The sequence below is a fragment of the Eurypyga helias genome, unplaced genomic scaffold, assembly GCF_000690775.1.
Source record: "Eurypyga helias isolate BGI_N326 unplaced genomic scaffold, ASM69077v1 scaffold41738, whole genome shotgun sequence".
Taxonomy (NCBI): Eukaryota; Metazoa; Chordata; class Aves; order Eurypygiformes; family Eurypygidae; genus Eurypyga; species Eurypyga helias.
In genome coordinates this window covers 2,280-7,701 of record NW_010268344.1, presented here as the reverse complement: position 1 = coordinate 7,701, position 5,422 = coordinate 2,280, and the positions used below count along the sequence as shown (strand labels likewise).

At 43.9% G+C, this 5,422-nt stretch overlaps 1 long non-coding RNA gene across 1 annotated transcript; it reads right to left on the bottom strand.

The window, feature by feature from the left end:
• Nucleotides 1-2,795: 2,795 nt before the first annotated feature.
• On the bottom strand, nucleotides 2,796-5,045 carry LOC104514150. Its single transcript, XR_727931.1, has 2 exons — nucleotides 4,883-5,045; nucleotides 2,796-3,526 (listed from the first exon to the last, which is right to left on the bottom strand). It is a non-coding gene; the product is annotated as an uncharacterized LOC104514150 (long non-coding RNA).
• Nucleotides 5,046-5,422: the final 377 nt, after the last annotated feature.

The window sequence follows — 5,422 nt, the reverse complement described above, 5'->3', positions numbered from 1 at the left end:
TTAAAATAATGGAAATTAAAACAAACGATACCACTGCTCACCACCTGCCGACCGATGCCCCGACAGGTCCGGAGTAGTCAGAGCCGGAAAGCCAGAGCCCAGGAGCCAGACCAAGGCCAAGAGGAGCAGCACCAGCGTCAGAGCGAGCCCCAACCAGTGAGAGAGCAACTGAGAAAGAGCTAGAGCGAACGAGAGAGCCAACAAACATGCTCCCCGGCCCACCCCCGACTTAAGATACCAGGCATGACGTTCTATGGAATGAAATGTCCCTTTGATTAGTTTGGGTTAGCTGTCTGGAGCGTGTCCCTTCCTGCTGCTTGTAGCGAAGAAGTTGGGAACACAGGAGCAGCACCAGAAACCAAAAATGTCCTTCAGTCGGTACAAACACTCCTCAGCAACAGCTAAAAACACCAGTGTTATCAGTACTCTTCTCAGCACAAAACCAAAACACAGCCTCAAACGAATCCAAAACAGCCTCGTACCAGCTTCTGTGAAGCAAATTAACTCTGTCCCACTAAAACCAGCACACACGGTAGCATAGGAGAGTGGCATTCCTTGATTTTGCTACTTCAGTGACAAAGCATGTCTCAGGATTAGGATTAATTTTCTTTCTTACGAGGAGTTTTAAAAATATTTGCAAAGATAATTGCCCAGTGAGGTCATTTTTACACTAACCCTTTTCTGCAATTCATCGGGCTGGAAATGTGGTTTTCTTCACATAGCACAGCTATGGGTTTTTATTATACTCTTATGAAAAAAATAAAGAAGGAAAAAAAGCCCAAGCTCCTAAAGCTACGTTTTTCCATGGATTTGCGTCCCTTGGTTCATCAACATGGTCTAGGAGGGCAGAATTTCCAACAGGAGCTTTTCCTGCACTCAAGATGTTTTAGGTCTTCTTCCCAAACTGCCTGGCATTTCGTAAGATGTGAACACACGCTGGGAGCTTTCCCCCAGGGCACTGAGCTTCTCCCTCCTTCCCGATGCTTACTTCAAACCCTACTGGTAGAAATGAATTTCCCTCCACCATCCAACAAGCTCAAAAGTTTTTAGGGACACAGGCACGCACCGTGATCATATAAACCCCCTGCCTGTAAGAACAGATTTCTCCCCCTGCCCTTGCCACCCCTTCAGCACCCTCATTTGCTGGTACCTCCACTGAAGGGCACACCCCAGATCCAAGTTTCTTACTTGATTTTATTTTAAAAACAAGTTGAAGGACGATGCACGGCTTACTGAAAAATGTACAAGTTCCGTGTTTAACTGGGGGAAAATAGGAACAGTGCGCTCACAAACAGGAAGGAGACGTGCTTCAGCCCGAATCTCGCGTCGCACAGGGCTCCACAGAACGCACCAGCAACCTTGCCCTGACATCTAGTTGACCTTTATTGCAAGCACACAACTGCAACATCCTGACTGACTGTGGCTGAAGTTTTCCCAGCGGGTTTTCCAGCTTGCTTACACCTATACCACACTGCAGCTACGTCAATACAATTTATACCTCAGCATCTAACCTGCACCTATGCCAGGCTTTGTCTGATGTTCACGACTGCCATGCACCATCAAGAACGGATTAAAAAAGTCCCGCTTTTGGCAAGTAACAACTTCACTTTTCCTTCACCTACACAAAGAATAAACTGTAAATTAAGCCAAATGCAGATACAGAAAAAAAAAAAATGTATTGTGTATTTAACAAACTTCCTTTAAAACAAATTATTTTATCTTGATCCAAACATACACAATAGCAGGAAGCTGGATGATAGCATGCTTACAATTGTATAATAGCTCTAAAACCAGTAAAGCATCCTCCCACTATATTAAGAAAAGATCCTTTAAAAGATGAAAAATAAGATTAGTCCAAAGCCCCTTGACTGACTTAACCTAAGACAAAAGATTTGGACACCTAGGATGCACATTATTTATAAAGCGGTTTAAACACGGTTTTCTTGGGTTTTTGTCCTGCAAGCAAGTACACAAATATTCTATTAAACATTGCTACTTTTCTAATAAATCAATGCTCAAAATTTGGTCAGAAAGACAAGTCAGTTCCCCTGTCCTGGTAGCTCAGAAGTGGATTCTGCGGGAGATTTTCCAGCTTTGTTTTTGAGTGTTACTCCCTTTCCTTCTCTCCCATAATTTTTCCTGCAACCGGTTTCAAAACAGCAGCTACTACGACACATCTTTCCCTGCGCTCTTCCCCTAGGAGAGCTGCCATTACAAAGATCCCAATCATATAAAAAAAATTCAAACTTGCCCTCAGAACAGCAGTTTTAAGCGTAAAATGGGCACGGCACCGAGTGGTACGGGTGCTATCTGAGCTAGCTGCAGATGAGCTGGCAAAGCTCCACGGCACAGCCTGACGGGAACGCCAGGAAGCTGAAGGCAGGGAAACGCCAAGTCCCGCATGCAGCGAAGGCCCTCGGCGCGCAGCTGGGCCAGCCTGGCTCAGGGCACGCTCTGGATTACACACGCCGTTTGACAAGTGCTCAGGACAGGGATTTCAGACGTTAACATATTAAGGCAGCTTTGGATCCCCACTCTGATTTTATGTATTGTGGAAATACCAGCCCAGAATTTAAGCAAGCAGCACGATATTGCCTGTAAATGAAAAAGGAACAGAAAAACCTGCTTCTCTGTTCATATTTCATTTCTCAGCCATCGCCTAGTCCTTTTTATCCTCTCGCTTTTAAAAACAGTGCTGCAAGTAAAAAGCGTTCATTTCACCTTTAAACTGTATTCCCCTCCCTCTAAAAAAAAAAAAAACCACAACTCAGTAATAGTGAAAGAAAACACAAGACTTTTAGACAAACAGGTTTATAAGGTTTATTTTCCATTGCACATACATGGATTATATACAAGTTAGTAACACAAGTTACTTCTTAGTTTTCTAAAAGATTGTTACAGCAACCACTTGCCAGTTTAAAACATCAAGTCAGAAATCAATCTAAAAAGGTAAATATGACTATTTTAAAACCGAAACCAATTGCACTTTGTTAGGGAGAGTCAAATGCAGGCTGGTCTATACGCTGTAACCAGCTAGATAGCAGGTAATATTACAGTCAGAAGTAGCTCTTGCAGTCCATTTGTACATTAATAACTGCTTCCGATTTTACTCGATTAAAAACTGGTGGATATTTCAAAGACTTCCTCTCTTTCCTAGTATTGAAGATTCATCACGTGAAACGCACTAGCAAACTAAGTCTTTATACAGCTGCTATTCAAATAGAAGAAGAACACCACACCTGAAAATAAGGGCAAAACTAAAACATACCGATTTTACATGTCTCATGAGATGAAAAGTACGGAAGGTGTTCAGCGATAAAGCCCTGTCCTCTACTTACATAAAAGGTTTTAAAAAATAATCACTGCACACAATACAAAGGGGGTGGGCGGGGGTCATACTGTAGATTTTAAGTCTCCTGTAACAGTAACATTCCTCATTACTGTTCACAGATGAGCGTTTCCATAGCAAACCTGTTCTCGAAGTGTCGGATCTTTCGGCAATTGACGGCTTCACGCTTCTGAATTCCTGTTTGTGTTAGTAGAGAACAACGGGGGGTAAACAGGAGAGGGCGTGAGGTACATTAGAGACACGATAGGTGCACGTTTGCTATGATAAGGTGTCACCAGAAATGGGAACTACCCCTCCTCAGCCCCCCTCTCAGGGGAAACACAGAGGCACACATTCAATACGCAGGCAATGGCCCTGAAGCTGCGGTGAACCAAATCATGGTACCCGTTTAGTTAAAACCCACCTGCCAAACCCTCCCCTGCCTAGTTTTAACCCACATTCATTCCCAACCTCCCTCTCTGTGCTTCTGTAAAAAAGCTGGTGGGGCTGAGGCTTTAAGCAACCTGGTCTAGTGGAAGGTGTCCCTGCCCATGGCAGGGGGGGTGAAACTAGATGGTCTTTAAGGTCCCTTCCAACCCAAATCACTCTGTGATTCCATGGACATAGAACACCAAAGGAATGAACCGCTATAGGCCAAAAAGAGTGGACTAGTAGCATTTAAACAACATCTTGCAATCAGAGAAAGACAGAGCTCATCCAAATTTTAGCCAAGCTAATGCTCTCTGCCAACCTGTGCCCATCCTTTATTGCCACAGGAACAACATACTGAATTTTGAATTGGATTTTGCTATCGAGATCTTTCCATTTTTCAGCGCTGTTCTAAATTTTGTTTATAAAATCTCTTTTCCTTGTTTTCCCGAGCAGCCAGGTCCAACAATATGACTAAAGCAATTCAACCGCTTCAGTGTACATTCGCTCATCACATCCAGTTACAAAGTAAAAGCAGCAAGACAGAGTAAAATCTGAGCGAAAATTTTAAGGCAGTATTTAAGAACTCGTCAAGACTCTTCCAAATTATGTTTTTCAAACTCTTTCCATGAAGGAGTACCAAGCACTACAACTCTCCTGTGAGGACAACTCTTACTCGCACTTGACTGACGCACATAGGAAGATGTGGACTAATTTACAGATGGCTTTAAGGACAAGAACCTGCAATTCTGTACTTGTGCGACAAGGCTACAGCTTCTCATACATCGAAAGGGTTGGGGTTTGTTTGGTTTTGGGGGCGGCGTGGGTCAAGAAACAAGCATCCATGAAAGCCTGTACCGCGGAACACATAGCCACGCATCCCCACACGCATTTTAGCGGCTAACTCGAGCTGGGGCCTCCGGCACTTTCGCACAACAAACTGGCTTATTTCCATACCTACGCAGAAAGTATCAGACGTACTTACGCCCGCAGCACGCAGTTACCGCAGTAAGCAACCGCTGCCTTAATAAGAGTCGTTCCTTTCAACACAATCACACCTATTTCTCAAACTCACGCGGCATTGAACTTTCTGCCAACACAAAAGATCGCGGGAGGAACATTTACCTTTCACGGCTTCTTTGCGCTGTAGTTTATAGGTTTCCTTGCCACGGCAGAGGCGGTAAATAAAGAATCCCAGCTGATCCACATTTTCAATGCGATCAGTAACAATCATCTGCTCGTGAATCAAATAGGACTGAGGCAAATATGTTCCAGCCTGTTGAATAAAAATACAACAGCTCTGTCAAAAGCCATCTCTTCGTGGTCTAAGTATGCGAGAAACACTTGGCATTGTGTTTCTTTGGCACGGCTGTGACCCATCTTCTTTGAGTCCTTTCAAAATATGTATTAGCTACAGAATTTTATTCTAAATTGTCAAACATGACTGCGCTGCACTACAGAAATACGTAACGATCGTATTCAAAAAGGCCACAGAACTTCCACAGATGCATTTGTCCACCGCTCTCCTGCTACAGTAGCATCAGGCTTCAACAGGAATGTTTCCTTCCGGGAGCACCCACTGTCCCGGATCAGTCCTGCACGTCTCATCCAAAGTTTTCACTTAACTAACAACAGCCCAACAGATCTCAGTGGGAACTACTCCCA